This window comes from Hevea brasiliensis, chromosome 2 (genome assembly GCF_030052815.1).
Source record: "Hevea brasiliensis isolate MT/VB/25A 57/8 chromosome 2, ASM3005281v1, whole genome shotgun sequence".
In the NCBI taxonomy this organism is placed as follows: Eukaryota; Viridiplantae; Streptophyta; class Magnoliopsida; order Malpighiales; family Euphorbiaceae; genus Hevea; species Hevea brasiliensis.
Window position 1 is genome coordinate 9,544,311 of NC_079494.1, and position 17,220 is coordinate 9,561,530.

Consider the following 17,220-nt stretch of genomic DNA (forward strand, 5'->3'; position numbering starts at 1 on the left):
CACTACCCCCAGCATACATCATGTTGAACCTAGTGTTAAATGACCTGATATAAAACCCAGAAATTTGATCCTAAACACACTAAAATAAAATCGAAAACACAATTTGCACAGAAATTTCATTCAAAATTCAATTGAAACCTAATTAATCACTAAGAACAATTAAAATCTATCAATCCACCAAAAATAAACTAAAACATTATTCAAGTAATATTCACATTAACAATCACACAACAAGGAATAACACCCAAACTCAACCCCAAACTCATCTTTAAAAATTCATGAACAAGGAATAAAATTCTGCTGCAGACACTGTTCACATGATTAAATTTCTGCAGAACTATATCATGAAATTTCACAAAATATACAATGGCAAATATGTCGATCTCAGTGCACTATATCAAAATTAATTACCCAAAAAGTAAAATCAAAAGCATGTTGCTATTGATTACCATGAAAGTTCCTATATTTCTCACCAATTTCCTCAATGCTGCAACTAAAATGGCCTTTCACTCCACCATGTTGCTGCAATTAGACATGAAGCTCAAATTAGTTCAGATTTGACTTTGATAAAAACAATATGCATCATGGAAGACAAATATAAGGTTCAGCAACTTGCCAGGCATTAATTCTTTCGATTCAATATACACATTTGCTTAAAAATCTCCACCAACCTGCAGAAAGAAATTCTAATGTCAAATTTGAGTTCAATGGGATATAAATGAAACAAAATAAAAGAAAAATTAAGTATAAGGAAAAATTTTTGAGTGCCTCCCAAAAAACGCTAATTTTAGGTCATTAGCTTGACTCTCTTTAATTTAGTGAATTGGTGGATCATCAAGGAAACAACTTGTTCCCTTCTCAATGGGCTGGCTTGTGATATAAATCTTGAGCCTTTGACCATTAACTTTAAAAAAATCAGAATTTTCACTCCAAATATCTACAGCTCCATGTGGATAAACTTTGACGACCTTGAAAGGACCAGACCATCTTGATTTCAACTTTCCAGGAAAGAGTCTAAGTCTAGAATTATACAATAAAACTAGATCACCCTCTTTAAACTCCTTTCTTTTAATATACTTATCATGCCAAAATCTAGTCCTTTCCTTAAAAATCTTAGCATTCTCATATGCATCCAACCTTATCTCTTCAAGTTCATTTAATTGAAGTAACCTTTTCTCTCCAGCACTGTTTAAGTCAAAATTCAAAGTTCGGATTGCCCAATATGCTTTGTGTTGCAACTTAACTGGCAAATGACATGATTTCCCATAGACTAGCTTAAAAGGTGTAGTTCCAATGGGTGTCTTGTAAGCTGTCCAATACGCCCATAATGCATCATCTAGCCTCAATGGCCAATCCTTCCTTGAATGATTAACAATTTTTTTTTCAGAATTCTCTTCAATTCCCTATTAGATACTTCAACTTGCCCACTAGTATGAGGATGATAAGGTGTAGCTACCTTAAGAGTAACCCCATATTTCTTCAAAAGATTTTCAAACTGTTTAATGCAGAAATGAGATCCACCATCACTGATTATAGCTCTTGGAGCTCCAAATCTAGTGAAAATAAACTTTTTCAAAAATTTCACTACTACCCTTGCATCATTTGTAGGGGAAGTAATGGCCTCAACCCATTTAGACACATAATCCACACCTACCAAAATGTACTTATTCCCAAAAGATGATGGGAATGGTCCCATGAAATCTATGCCCCAAACATCAAATAACTCAATCTCTAAAATTCCTTATTGTGGCATTTCATTTTTCCTTGAAATATTCCCCACTCTTTGACATCTATCACATCTCAAAATAAATTCTCTCACAATTTTAAACATATGTAGTCAATAAAATCCAGCTTGAAGTATTTTAGCCACTATTTTATCCACACTAAAATGACCTCCATAGTCGGAAGAATGACAGTGCTCTAAAATGTTTCCTATTTCCTCTTCAGGCACTCACCTTCTAACTAGGCCATCATTACATCTTTTGAATAACAATGGATCCTCCCATGTATAAATTTTCACATCATGCAAAAATTCCTTTTTTTGTTGATAGCTCAAATCTGGTGGGAGAAGTCCACATGATAGGTAATTGACAAAATCTGCAAACCATGGCAATGCAGCAATAATAACCAGAAATTGCTCATTCAAGAAAAACTCATCAATTGGCAATTCCTCTTCATTTCCATCTTTGTTCTCATATTTAATCCTTGATAGATGGTCCACCACAACATTTTCAACTCCCTTTTTATCTTTAATTTATAAGTCAAAATCCTATAGCAATAGAACCCATCTTATCAGTCTTGGTTTTACTTCTTTTTTATTCATCAAATATCTTATGGCGGCATGGTCTGTATAGACAATCAATTTCGATCCAACCAGGTATGATATGAACTTTTCCACAGCAAAAGCCACAGCTAAAAATTCTTTCTCAGTGGTGGCATAATTTACTTGAGTATCATCTAGAGTTTTGCTGGCATAATAGATTGCATAAGACCTCTTCTCTTTTTTCTGACCAAGTACAGCTCCCACAGCAAAGTCACTAGCATTACACATAATCTCAAATGGCAATGACCAATCCGGAGGTTGGATAATAGGAGTTGTTGTTAGAGTTTCCTTGAACCTATTAAAAGAATCAAAACAAACGTGGTCAAAATTAAAAGGAACATCATGATTTAACAAATTTACAAGAGGTTTAGCAATTTTTGAAAAATCCTTTATAAATCACCGGTAGAACCCAACATGCCCAAGAAAACTTCTAATTCCTTTCACTGAAGTTGGTGGAGGCATCTTCTCAATCACTTCTACTTTTGCCTTGTCCACTTCAATTCCTCTATGTGATACCAAATGTCCAAGAACAATGCCTTCTTGCACCATAAAATGACATTTCTCCCAATTTAGCACCAAATCTGTTTCTTCACATCTTTTAAGCACTTTAGAGAGGTTAGATAGACAATTATCAAAAGAAAAACTATATACAGAAAAATCATCCATGAAAACTTTCATAATTTCCTCAATAAAATCAGAGAAAATGGCCATCATACACCGCTGAAAAGTAGCTGGTGCATTACATAAGCCAAAAGGCTTCATTCTATATGCAAATTGTGCCATATGGACATGTGAATGTTGTTTTCTCTTGATCACTAGGATGTATTGGGATTTGGGAAAAACCAAAATACCCATCCAAATAACAACAATATGAATGTTTTGCTAACCTCTCTAACATTTGATCAATAAAAGGCAAGGGAAAATGGTCTTTCCTAGTAGCACTATTAAGCTTCCTGTAATCTATGCACATCCTCTACCCTGTGACAATTCTAGTAGGTATCAACTCATTATTTTCATTTTTCACAACGGTCACACCTCCTTTCTTAGGAACTACATAAACCGAGCTAACCCAACTACTATCAGAAATAGGATAAATGATCCCAGCTTCAAGCAGTTTCAAGACTTCTTTCTTCACCACCTCTTTCATATTAGGATTTAACCTTCTTTTATGTTCTATGGTGGCTTTAAAATTATCCTCTAAAAGAATCCTATGCATGCACAATGTCACACCCTACTCCTCCGTAAGATGTAACATGATCCCGTAGTACACCTAATGAATTTCCGTTTTTCGCCTATCGATAACCCATTAAATATACTACAAGGGATTTTAAATTAATTTTCGTGAAATTTAAATCATCGATTAAAATTTGGTGTTATAAAAATTTTTCAAAATTTCGGCAGAGTGCCGGCTGTATTTTGAGAAAACAGTTCTTCAAAACCTGCAAAGAAACACACTTTTAATATTTTTGCTCAACCATAACTCTATTTCAAATCATTTCTCAATAAAATTCAATCTCAATAATCAAATCAATTCATTTTCAAACCAACCTCATCATAAAAGAAACATTGATTACAAGACTAAAAAATTAATATTACAAAATTATACAGGTAAATGAAATCTCAAATTTATATTACAATAATTTGCATTTAATTACATGCCAAATTATTTTACAAGAGTTTTTATACAACTGCTCAAATAATTTACATATATATTATTACATGCATACATCAAAACCTATGTACATGGGTATACCTATGATATACCTGGAGCTGATCTGAATGTGTCTTCAAAGAAGCTTACTCAACTGCTCTATGCTTTTTTCACCTGCGACAGCATACAAAGCTATCGCTGAGTGGTGAATTCAGTAGTGCACAACTATAATTTAAAACATAGTACAATATGCATTGATAAAATTATAACAATTAATTTGAAAGTCTCGAAATTCAACAAAATTCCAAAAGTCAAAATCTTCATTGCCAATAATATAAATTATTAGTTAAAATGACTTTGAGCAAGAAATTCAATTTATCAAATCACAACTGGACATTTAAAGTAATTCCAGCAATCATGGAAATAAAGATTAATTCCAACAAAATCAATTATGCATAAATCCCATTTGAAATCGAAATTGTTTACTATTTAAAAACCATTCTTTATCTCACTAACTATGCAAGACTAATTTGCAAGGGCCATCCTTGGGGTGATTCTAACTCCCTATGGTCGGGGAGGTCGAATCGGATTCTAACTTCCTATGGTCGGGGAGGTCGAATCATCGTGCACAGTACACATCACAATAATAAAACTTCCGAAAGGGCCATAACAAATAAAAACTTAGATCTAACCTCTAATAAGAGGAGAATCTAAGCCTGTGCACATACCATGGTAATCAAAACAAAGCTAACTCCATTGTCTCCTTAACAAATGAGAGAGACGGGTAATAACCTAGTCAAGCATCTATAGTGAGATATAAAATAATATCATCAATCTCTTTGTCCTTTTTGTGAGCATAAATCACAACACAATTCGATTCAAAGTCAATTCTAATATCCAATAATTTCTTATGCTCATCACAATTCAAAACATAAATTTGTATTTTTCCATGCAAAGTGCCCATCACAATTCAAAACATATTCTATCACAATTTTTCAAAACATAATTTATTCAATCCACAACATTGCTTAATACTTGTTAAAATACCATTTCACAAAGTTAAATTCATACATACTATAACAATTTCAATAATCATTGAATTAAATCTAGTACTTGATAAACATAATACATAAGGAAAATACGTCATTTAGTCATATGAAATTTTCAGAACAAAATCAATTAAAAACTAGTTGTGCACAAACCTCTGATGAGTCACCTCTTGGCTTTGACTCAATGGGTCTTTTTCTTTTCCCAGTGACTTTTCTAATTGAAACACACAATTTAAAGTGTTTCAGTACTCATTTAAATTGTTTCTAATAATAAGGTTCAATAATTAAATTTTATTAATACTATTCATCACATGTTGACATATGTTGCCAATTTCATTTCAAAGCTTATTGCATTTTATTGTAATTATTCATATTTCATGGCCAATGTTTACTGTCTATTGGACCAAGCTACAATGTAAATTTAATAGATTTCTCTTCAATAAATTGTTTCTCATTGTGTCTTCTTTAATTTCCTTTTTGAATCATGTCATTTAGATTTGTATAACTCATGTTATGGTCAATTGACCATAACTAGGTCAATTCTGAATTTTGGTTCCCTTACTAGGCAGTTTTAGTATTACACTTTGCCAATTTTATTTGAGTAGGTTGCTGCCATATTTAGGTCTATTAGTCTTCATAGGATATGTTACTCTATGTCTTATGGTCATTAAGAATTTTTTATTGTAATTTTTCAAGTCTTGTAGAGTTACTTATGGTTAAGTTATTGGACTGGACTCAATGGTCTTGTAGTGACAGGATGTTCAACTAGGCAGTAGTTTTGACCCAACATTTGAGCTTCTTACATTCATAAGGTGAGGGAGAGGTCTAAAACAAAGTTGAAGGTCTATTTCTTAGCTTTCTAGAATGGTATGGCTCATTTTGTTTGAAGACTTCTAGCAGGAGTTATACTTAAAACACTTTGCTGGAGTTAATGGTCATTTGAACCATTTCCAGATTTGGTATGCCAACTTAATCAAGTTAACTGACCTAGTTCCCTAAGTTTATGGGTTTTGGTCAAAATACCATTATTGTAGGCCTATGTCTTAGTGAAACTTTGGCACTGGTTTCATGTCATTTGGAGTTCTATGGACCAAGTTATGGTCATTTTACTATTGCTGGTCAAGTTGCACTTATATTGCAAAGTTTAGGTCATTTTTAGGTCAAAGTCAATTCGGCCAGTTTTTGTAATCCAATTTGTGCAAGCATTTTGACTTAGTTCTGGTCATTTCTGGGCTTTGGTGTCTTCATACGAGTTGTAGCTCTATGTCTAAGCTTTCCATGGTATAAAGTTCAGGTCATTTGGACCTGTTTTAAGTGAGTTATGGCCAAAATACTGACTATTCATATGATCAAAATTCTGGGTTTTCATGTCATGCAATTTCGGATTTGGTCATTCTTTTAGGTCACTTCTAGGTAGAATTTGGACAAGCTCTCCACATGAAAGTTGACCTATTTTATGTCTAGTTTCACCTCTAATTGGCCTCATACCAATTGGAGTCACAACTTTGCACTTATAACGTAATTTATACACTGCCAACAATTACAACCTGCATAAGAGAATTTACACTCCCAATTTGGCAATCCTCCTCCTCCCAACACTTCAATATTCATTCTTGGCACTTCTATATTTATTCAACACAATTCCAGCAAAGTAAATTGGGCAGAATACTCAAGTAATATAGGCTCCCATGGCTGCCTAAAATTGGGCAGTCTAATAACTCAACAATTCTTCAAATTTCTTCACCCAAAATACTCCCCATAACCTCAACACAAACTTTAATAAGGCAAGTTAAAGATATAAGCATTTACCTTTAGTTGACCACTTCTCAACTTTCACCAAAGCTCTTTTTCTTACTGGCTATAGCTTTCCCATGATGTGTGGACAATTTCTTGTGAAAGGATTAGTGGAAATCATGGTGAGATTGAGTGAGATTAAAGCTTGCATGAAGGTGTTTCAATGGAGGTTTGAGAGGAATTTAAATTCGGCAACTTGAGAGGTGAAGAAGATGAATGAAGATAGTGGAAAATTCTGTCCACTTTTGGCTTTTATACCCCCCACTAATAATTAATAAATTATTAAAATAATCAAGTTTTCATTATTTGCAATTAACACCCCATACTTCCGTTATTTACATTTTATACATAAGTTCATTTTTCATGTGATTTTCAAAATTTAATACTATTTATTTTTAATGAAAATTTAGGTCAAAAGTCAACTCTAGGTGTCAATTGACCAAAATGCCCCTATTCGGTTTGTATTCTCTATTTTTTGGTAACACCGATTTTTGTCGGTTTTTTGATTTTTCGTTTTTCTTTGTACTAATTCATTAATTTTCTTTGACATTTCTAATATCAATTACACTTCAATAGATGTTTATTTAAGTCTTAAAAATATTTCCTAGGGTTCCCCACAGTCTAGGGCTAGTCAACGATCCACGCCGCAACTTTCCAGTGCGATCACCCATCGCTACGGTTTTTGGCTCATTTAACTTAGTTACATTTCATTGTTATTATTTTTCCTTTATTTTTCTTGTATTTTCCTCTATTGTATTTCATTATTTCATATCTCCTCACTAATATTTAAGTATAATTCCAGGTTTTCTAGCTGTCTGGACAGACACTGGTCACCGGAACAGTAGAACGCACTACCGAATGTAGGGGTGTTACAATTCTCCCTCCCTTAAAATAAATTTCATCTCGAAATTTTACCTAATTTTAATCTCTGAACAGTTGTGGGTGCTGCCTCCACATATCCTCCTCTCGTTCCTAAGTAACTTCCTGACCTGAATGATGGTCCATAACACCTTAACCAAATGTATACATTTATTTTTCAGCTGCTTCACCTCATGTACTAAGATCTTTATGAGTTTCCCCATCATACGTTGAATTTAAATTCATTTCACCTTTTTAGAGGTAAGCAATTTTGTGTGCTAACGAATCCACTCTTTCTAGGACCTTGTATGGTTCTATGGAGTGAGAACTTAGTTTTTCTCCTTTTTATATGATCGTATAATCTTCTTTCCTTTGAATTTGTGTAAGACTTTTAACAATCTAATATAACATTTAATTTGTTTATATAGCACTAATCTTTTCTTACTATCATTCTGTCTAATATTTCAATTCATGTTTCCTTATCGAATGACCATTGTGGTCATGTTAGAATTATTTATCTAATCATTGGTCCTCTGACCATTCTAGTCAACAATCTTACTCATATTCATAACATTTCTTGTTTCATTTAAATCAACTATTCAAATTTTCACTTCCACAACTCATTTATCTACCAATATTCTATAATTTACTTCCTTTTGTACTGAACTACAACCTTTCGATATTCTAACTTTTGAATTTTAAATCCCTAAGTAGGATTTCCAAACTCATTTCCAACAATAAAAATTTGTCCTGGCATAACTATACCAAAACAAATGTCCTTAGCAACTATTCTCATCTGGGTGTACTATCGAGTGGTACGTAGTTCTACACAATAATCTCAAGTCAGTACTGTAATTTGCAGCTTACAGTGCAAACATCAAGAACATTGCATAGTTACTACGATATATTCCAATAGATCATACTTTCCTATATTTTATCCTTTTCGAATTCACTAATATCTGAAACTTATTCTGATTACAATATCCATTAATAATTACTAACTCTAACATCTTTACCCTCGTCTAGAGCAAGTCTATTATTGCAACTTACTTTTAGGTCCTCTTGCCTTACATTAAGTAGGCTTGCCAATTATCTTTATAATTTATGGTGTGTTAGAAAATACTTTTCGCTGACAAACTCTTCCAAAACTAATTTCACTCATTATCACAATCCTTATCTTAAATGACTAATCACTAATGCATTAAAATTTATTCCCATGTAAAGGAATAGCAACAGAACATATAATTCTAACACTAACATACAAATAAGTAGTGCTGGGATCAAATAATAACTACTTGTTTCTTTCAAAAATTAAGAACTTACTAGCAGCTACATCCGAAGTTTCTGTTCTTTCTCCTTGGCGCATAGTGGACGCTCTGACTGGTGCGCTACTATATTCAGGTTGATTCACTGTATTATGGTTGTGAGGAGTACCAACTCTATTTCTATCTCGACTCTGACTGACTGTCTGTGAACTTCGGAGAGCAGATCGAGGTGCTCTAGTACAATCTCTAACAAAGTGTCAAAGCTTTCCACAATTGTAGCAGGCTCCAGTGGCCTTACGATAAATACCTCCATGTAGTTTGCCATAAACATGGCAGATACGGGCAGAATAGGAACTTCTAGTTGTTCGATGACTGGACCTTGGTGGCCTTTGCGCTGAAGATCCGCCTCTATCAGATCCATAACCACTAGGCTCTCCAGTGTTCTTCCTTTTTCCCAATTTACTATTTGAACTTTGATCACCAGGTCTTTCATTCTTCTCTATTTCATATTGCCCTTGTGGGTGTTGGGATTGTACTTGAGCTTGGGTTGACAGATTATCAGCCATTTGTTGAAAGAAAGTGGCCATTTGCTGGGCCATTTGTATAGTAATTTGTATCGGTGAAACTGGTATAGTCGGGCCTTTGACACTCTGCAGAGCTGGGGCCTCACCTTGTACTTTTGCCATCACAGACTGTTCTATTATCTCATTCTTCTCTTTCATATATTTTCACAGGATTTTCTATTTCCTGTACAACCAACATAAGGAGATTTCTCTCTATTAGTTCATATTTATGATGTAAATGTACTATATGTATCAAATATTTGAGCAGTTGTATTTACCAATAAAAAGATTTCAAATTCACGGTTCAAAATTTACTTTAAAACCATTGCTCTGATACCACTAAATATGTCACACCCTACTCCTCCGTAAGATGTAACATGATCCCGTAGTACACATAATGAATTACCGTACTTTGCCTACCGGTAACCCATTAAAAATACTACAAGGAATTTTAAATCAATTTTCGTGAAATTTAAATCATTGATTAAAATCTGGTGTTATAAAAATTTTTTAAAGTTTCGACAGAGTGCCGGCTGTATTTTGAGAAAACAGTTCTTCAAAACCTGCAAAGAAACACACTTCTAATATTTTTGCTCAACCATAACTCCATTTCAAATCATTTCTCAATACAATTCAATCTCAATAATCAAATCAATTTATTTTTAAACCAACCTCATCATAAAAGAAACATTGATTACATGACTCAAAAAATAATATTACAAAATTATACAAGTAAATGAAATCTCAAATTTAAATTGCAATAATTTGCATTTAATTACATACCAAATTATTTTATAAGAGTTTTTATACAACTGCTCAAATAATTTACATACATATTATTACATGCATACATAAAAACCTATGTACATGAGTATACCTATGATATACCTAGAGCTGATCTGAATGTGTCGTCAAAGAAGCTTACTCAAATGCTCTATGCTCTTTTCACCTGCGACAGCATACAAAGCTATTGCTGAGTGGTGAACTCAGTGGTGCATAACTATAATTTAAAATATAGTACAATATGCATTGACAAAATTATAACAATTAATTTGAAAGTCTCGAAATTCAAAAAAATTTCAAAAGTCAAAATCTTTGTTGCCAATAATATAAATTATTAGTTAAAATGACTTTGAGCAAGAAATTCAATTTATCAAATCACAACTGGACATTTAAAGTAATTCCAGCAATCATGAAAATAAAGATTAATTCCAACAAAATCAATTATGCATAAATCCCATTTGAAATCAAAATTCTTTACTATTTAAAAACCATTCTTTATCTCACTAACTATGCATGACTAATCCGCAAGGGCCATCTTCGGGGTGATTCTAACTCCCTATGATCAAGGAGGTCGAATCGGATTCTAACTCCCCATGGTCGGGGAGGTCGAATCATCGTGCACAGTACACATCACAATAATGAAACTTCCGAAAAGGCCATAACAAATAAAAACTTAGATCTAACCTCTAATAAGAGGAGAATCTAAGCCTGTGCACATACCATGGTAATCAAAACAAAGCTAACTCCATTGTCTCCTCAACAAATGAGAGAGACGGGCAATAACCTAGTCAAGCATCTATAGTGAGATATAAAATAATATCATCAATCTCTTTGTCCTTTTTATGAGCATAAATCACAACACAATTCGATTCAAAGTCAATTCCAATATCCAATAATTTTTTATGGTCATCACAATTCAAAACATAAATTTGTATTTTTCCATGCAAAGTGCCCATCACAATTCAAAACATATTCTATCACAATTTTTCAAAATATAATTTATTCAATCCACAACAATGCTTAATACTTGTTGAAATACCATTTCACAATGCTAAATTCATACATACTATAACAATTTCAATAATCATTGAATTAAATCCAATACTTGATAAACATAATACATAAGGAAAATACGTCATTTAGTCATATGAAATTTTCAGAATAAAATCAATTAAAAACTAGTTTTGCACAAACCTCTGATGAGTCGCCTCTTGGCCTTGACTCAGTGGGTCTTTTCCTTTTTCCAGTGTCTTTTCTAATTGAAACACACAATTTAAAGTGTTTCAGTACTCATTTAAATTGTTTCTAATAATAAGGTTCAATAATTAAATTTTATTAATACTATTCCTCACATGTTGACATATGTTGCCAATTTCATTTCAAAGCTTATTGCATTTTATTATAATTATTCATATTTCATGGCCAATGTTTACTGTCTATTGGACTAAGCTACAGTGTAAATTTAATAGATTTCTCTTCATTAAATTGTTTCTCATTGTGTCTTCTTTAATTTCCTTTTTTGAATCATGTCATTTGGATTTGTATAACTTAAGTTATGGTCAATTGACCATAACTAGGTCAATTCTGAATTTTGGTTCCCTTACCATACAGTTTTAGTTTTACACTTTTCCAATTTTATTTGAGTAGGTTGTTGCCATATTTAGATCTATTACTCTTCATAGGATATGTTACCCTATGTCTTATGGTCACTAAGAATTTTTTATTGTAATTTTTCAAGTCTTGTAGAGTTACTTATGGTCAAGTTATTAGACTGGACTCAATGGTCTTATAGTGACAGGATGTTCAACTAGGGTAGTAGCTTTGACCCAACTTTTCAGCTTCTTACATTCATAAGGTGAGGGAGAGGTCTAAAACAAAGTTGAAGGTCTATTTCTTAGCTTTCCAGAATGGTATGGCTCATTTTGTTTGAAGACTTCTAGTGGGAGTTATACTTAAAACACTTTGCTGGAGTAAATGGTCATTTGAACCATTTCCAAATTTGGTATGCCAAATGAATCAAGTTAATTGACCTAGTTCCCTAAGTTTTTGGATTTTGGTCAAAATACCATTATTGTAGGCCTATGTCTAAGCTTTCCATGGTATAAATTGCAGGTCATTTGGACTTGTTTTGAGTGACTTGTTTGGTCATTCTTTTAGGTCACTTCTAGGTAGAATTTGGATAAGCTCTCTTCATGAAAGTTGGCCTATTTTATGTCTAGTTTCACCTCCAATTGGCCTCATACCAATTGGAGTCACAACTTTGCACTTATAACCTAATTTATGCACTGCTAACAATCACAACCTGCATAAGAGAATTTACACTCCCAATTTGGCAATCCTCCTCCTCCCAACACTTCAATATTCATTCTTGGCACTTCTATATTTATTCAACACAATTCCAGCAAAGTAAATTGGGCAAAATACTCAAGTAATATAGGCTCCCATGGCTGCCTAAAATTGGGCAGTCTAATAACTCAACAATTCTTCAAATTTCTTCACCCAAAATACTCCCCATAACCTCAACACAAACTTTAATAAGGCAAGTTAAAGATATAAGAATTTACCTTTAGTTGACCACTTCTCAACTTTCACCAAAGCTCTTTTTCTTACTGGCTATAGCTTTCCCATGATGTGTGGACAATTTCTTGTGAAATGATTAGTGGAAATCATGGTGAGATTGAGTGAGATTAAAGCTTGCATGAAGGTGTTTCAATGGAGGTTTGAGAGGAATTTAAATTCGGCAACTTGAGAGGTGAAGAAGATGAATGAAGATAGTGGAAAATTCTGTCCACTTTTAGCTTTTATACCCCCCACTAATAATTAATAAATTATTAAAATAATCAAGTTTTCATTATTTGCAATTAACACCCCATATTTTCTTTAATTACATTTTATACATAAGTTCATTTTTCATGTGATTTTCAAAATTTAATACTATTTATTTTTAATGGACATTTAGGTCAAAAGTCAACTCTAGGTGTCAATTGACCAAATGCCCCTATTCAGTTTGTATTCCCGATTTTTCGATAACACCGATTTTTGTCGGTTTCTTGATTTTTCGTTTTTCTTTGTACTAATTCATTAATTTTTATTTGACATTTCTAATGTCAATTGCACTTCAATAGATGTTTATTTAAGTCTTAAAAATATTTTCCAGGTTCCCCACAGTCCAGGGCTAGTCAACGGTCCACGCCGCAACTTCCCAGTGCGGTCACCCATCGCTACGGTTTTTGGCTCGTTTAACTTAGTTACATTTCATTGCTATTATTTTTCCTTTATTTTTCTTGTATTTTCCTCTATTGTATTTCATTATTTCATATCTCCTCACTAATATTTAAATATAATTTCAGGTATTCTAGCTGTCCGGACAGACACTGGTCACCGGAACAGTAGAACGCACTACCGAATGTAGGGGTGTTACACACAAGGTAGGTTTTATACCTTTTATGTCATCAATGGTGTAACCAATGACTTTCCTATGTGCTCTTAACTCTCTCAGCAATTTTTCAACTTGTACGTCACTCAAACTTGCATTAATAATGACAGGATAAGTTGAATTAGGTCCAAGAAAAGCATACCTTAATGTAGATGGAAGTGGTTTGAGGTCTACCTGTGGTACATCCTTCTCATCTAGCAAAGATGGGTGTGCAACTTCATATTTCAATTCTTCAACTTGCAAAACTTGATCTCCTACAACTGCTTGAATAGCTTCCAAAATTTGAGCAAAAGCTGCAACTTCATGATTTTCATTCTTTTTTGTTCTACTATGTACCAAACAATTCTCCAAAGGGTCCTCTGGATATCTATTCTTAAATTATGCTTCCACAATCTCATCAATAACATCCACCCTTAAACAAGGACCAACTCCATGATATTTCTTCAAAGTCTGATTCAAATTAAATTCCACCTCCTCTTCTCCAACTTTTAATGTCAATCTACCTTTCTTGACATCAATTATAGCCCTTGCTGCGGCTAAAAATGGCCTTCCCAAGATGATAGGTATGTGAATATCCTCTTCTATTTAAAGAACCACAAAATCCACAGGAATGAAAAATCTTCCAACTTTTAAGGGCACATTCTCCAAAATTCCCACTGGATATTTGATGGCTCTATCAGCTAGTTGCAAAGAAATGGTGGTGGGCTTCAAATCTCGTACCTTAAGCTTTTCACAAATGGAGAGTGGCATCAAAATTACACTAGCTCCAAATCACACAATTCCTTTTCAATCCCCAATGTGACAAGGAATAGAGAAACTTCCTGGATACTTCAATTTTGGTGGAAGTTTATTCTGTAAGAGAGCATTACACTCCTCTGTTAATGCCACAGTTTCATAATCTTCTAATCTCTTCTTGTTTGACAAAATTTCTTTCAGGAACTTAGCATATGAGGGCATTTGAGAAATTGCATCTATAAATGGAATGTTGATATATAATTTCTTCAAAACTTCCAAAAATTTCCCAAACTGCTTATCTAGCTTTGCTTTCTGAAACCTCTAAGGATATGGCAATGGTGGCTTGTATGGTGGTGGAGGCACATACTTTTCCTCTTCTTCTTTTTCAACTTTCTTCTTTTTGTTTGCTTCCTCATTAACTTCATCATGATTTGAAATCGATTCCTTTTTGTCTTCATCTTCTTTCTTCTTTTCCTCTTCTACCTCATCTTTCTTTTCATTTCTCAAAATTTTCCCACTCCTTAGGATCACTGCCTTGCAATGTTTTCTAGGATTCTCTGGTTGATTTGGAAGTTTTCTTGTGCTTTGCTAGAAGAACTTGCTTGTTGAGCTATTTGGTTTTCCAACATCCTGTTATGAGTGGCAAGCTGGTCTATCCTTGAAGTTAATTGTTGAATCATTTTTCCATGTTTTTGTTGAGCAGTTAAGAAATTCTCTATCATAGACTTAAAAATTGAATCTTGGTCTGAAGACTGAACTGGTGGTTGTGGAATAGGTGCATTTTGATTCCTTTGTGGTGGAAATCCAGGTGGTACTCTGTTTTGCTAAAAATTCTGCTGTTGTTGCTGAAAATTAGGAGGTTGTTGATAATTTTGTTGCTGCCCTTGTCGACCTCCCCAAGAAAAGTTAGGGTGGTTCCTCCATGCTAGTTTATATGTAGCAGATTACCAACTAGTTTCTGATTGTAATTCCCAACAAAATCAACTTGCTCATTTCCAAACTCTTGCCCATAGGAAGGAAAATCGTTGATACAATGCATATTTCCCACACCAACATCTTCTATATGACTAGATCCTCCAATTGATGAGTCAACCTTCATGCTTAACTTATCCATTTTTCTCGTCAAAGCATCAAATTTGGCATTGAACATACTCATGGCATCTAATTCATATACACTAGCTGGTGGCTTCTTCATTTTATTTCTTTCACAGCTCCATTGATAATTGTTATGAGCAATTTTATCCAATGCTGAATAAGCTTCATCTCCTGACTTCTCCATAAGATCACCTCCTGAAGATGCATCAATTATACTTCTAATTGCTGGAGAAACACCATTGTAGAAATGTTGAACTAGCATCCATTTAGGGATTCCATGATGTGGACATCTCCTTTGAAGATCCTTATATCTCTCCCAAGCTTCATAGAGACTCTCATCATCCCTTGGTCTGAAAGAAGTTAATTCATTTCTCAATTTTGCTGTCTTACTAGGAGGAAAGTATTGAGCCAAGAAAGCTTGTGACAACTCATCCCAAGTAGTTATTGAACCCGGAGGTAATGAATGCAACCGATCCCTAGCACGATCCTTCAAAGAAAAAGGAAATAATCTCAATCGGATGGCATCATCTGACACTCCATTTATCTTCAGCATGTCACTAATCTCAAGAAAATATGCAAGGTGCACATGTGGACTCTCAGTAGGACCTCCCTCAAACTGTGATTGTTAAACCATTTGACAAAGTGAGGGCTTCAACTCAAAGTTGTTTGCTTCCACTTTAGGCCTTGTAATACTCGGTCTAAAATCTCCAAAACTAGGAAAAGCATGATCCTTAATTGATCTGTTGTTATTGTTTGCCATAGCTTCTATCACTTGTTGCTCTTATTATTGCTCTTACTGTCTTTGAATTATGAGTTCAGTTTTTCTTCTTTTAGACTCTGCTCTTAAAGCTTTAGCTGTCTTTTCAATCTCAGGATCAAAAATTAAATCAATTTCTGCACTTTTTGTTCTTCTTATATAAAAGATATGTACCTGAAAAACCAAAATAAGAAAATCTCAAAGTAAAATGATAAAGAAGAGAAATTAAAATAAAAAATAAAATGCCCAAATTAACCAAACAATCAATCATCTACTATCAAACAAAACAAATCCCTGGCAATGGCGCCAAAAACTTAATTGCGTACTCCACAAGTATATGGGTCGTTCAAGTAGTAAAGAAAAGATATCGTCCTACAGAGATTTGTTGTTTGAGTACCAAACTATAAAACTCACGATTATTTGGGCTATCAATAATTTGTACCAAAAATAGAGTAAGAAATGCAGCAAATTAAATTAGAAAAATAAGGAAATTATAATGAATTAAGCAATTAAAATTTTAAGCACTATACTAATTTACTAAAATTTCAGCCAGTGACAAAAGATTTAATTAATTAATGGTAAAAATTGATTCCAGAGTTGAGGTTCATGAAGTAAATTTTATTGGGATTTGGATAGGCAAAGCCAAGATTAAAGGAAATATAAGTTTGAAGGAAGTTGATTCTGATTTCCTCTAATTTCTCTTTCAAGCAAACTAAAGAGTGTTTTTAAGGAAACTAAACCTCATTCTCATGCGATGTTTAATTACCCAAAACCCTTTAAGCATTTTAATCAACTTGAAATTCCTCTTAACCCACTAGTTTATTTCTAACACTATGTGATTAAGTTCATTATCTTGATTATCTATCATAGATTCTCACCTCTTGGTACTTCAATCTAAGATTAAGAACAAA

At 33.5% G+C, this 17,220-nt stretch overlaps 1 non-coding gene and 1 pseudogene across 1 annotated transcript; one reads left to right on the top strand and one right to left on the bottom strand.

Annotated features, from left to right (window-relative positions):
• Positions 1-815: 815 nt before the first annotated feature.
• The window catches only part of LOC131177880 (uncharacterized), a 114,887-nt pseudogene continuing 98,482 nt past the window's right edge, over positions 816-17,220 (bottom strand).
• Positions 15,825-15,931, top strand: LOC131178006 (small nucleolar RNA R71). Its single transcript, XR_009147138.1, has one exon. It is a non-coding gene; the product is annotated as a small nucleolar RNA R71 (small nucleolar RNA).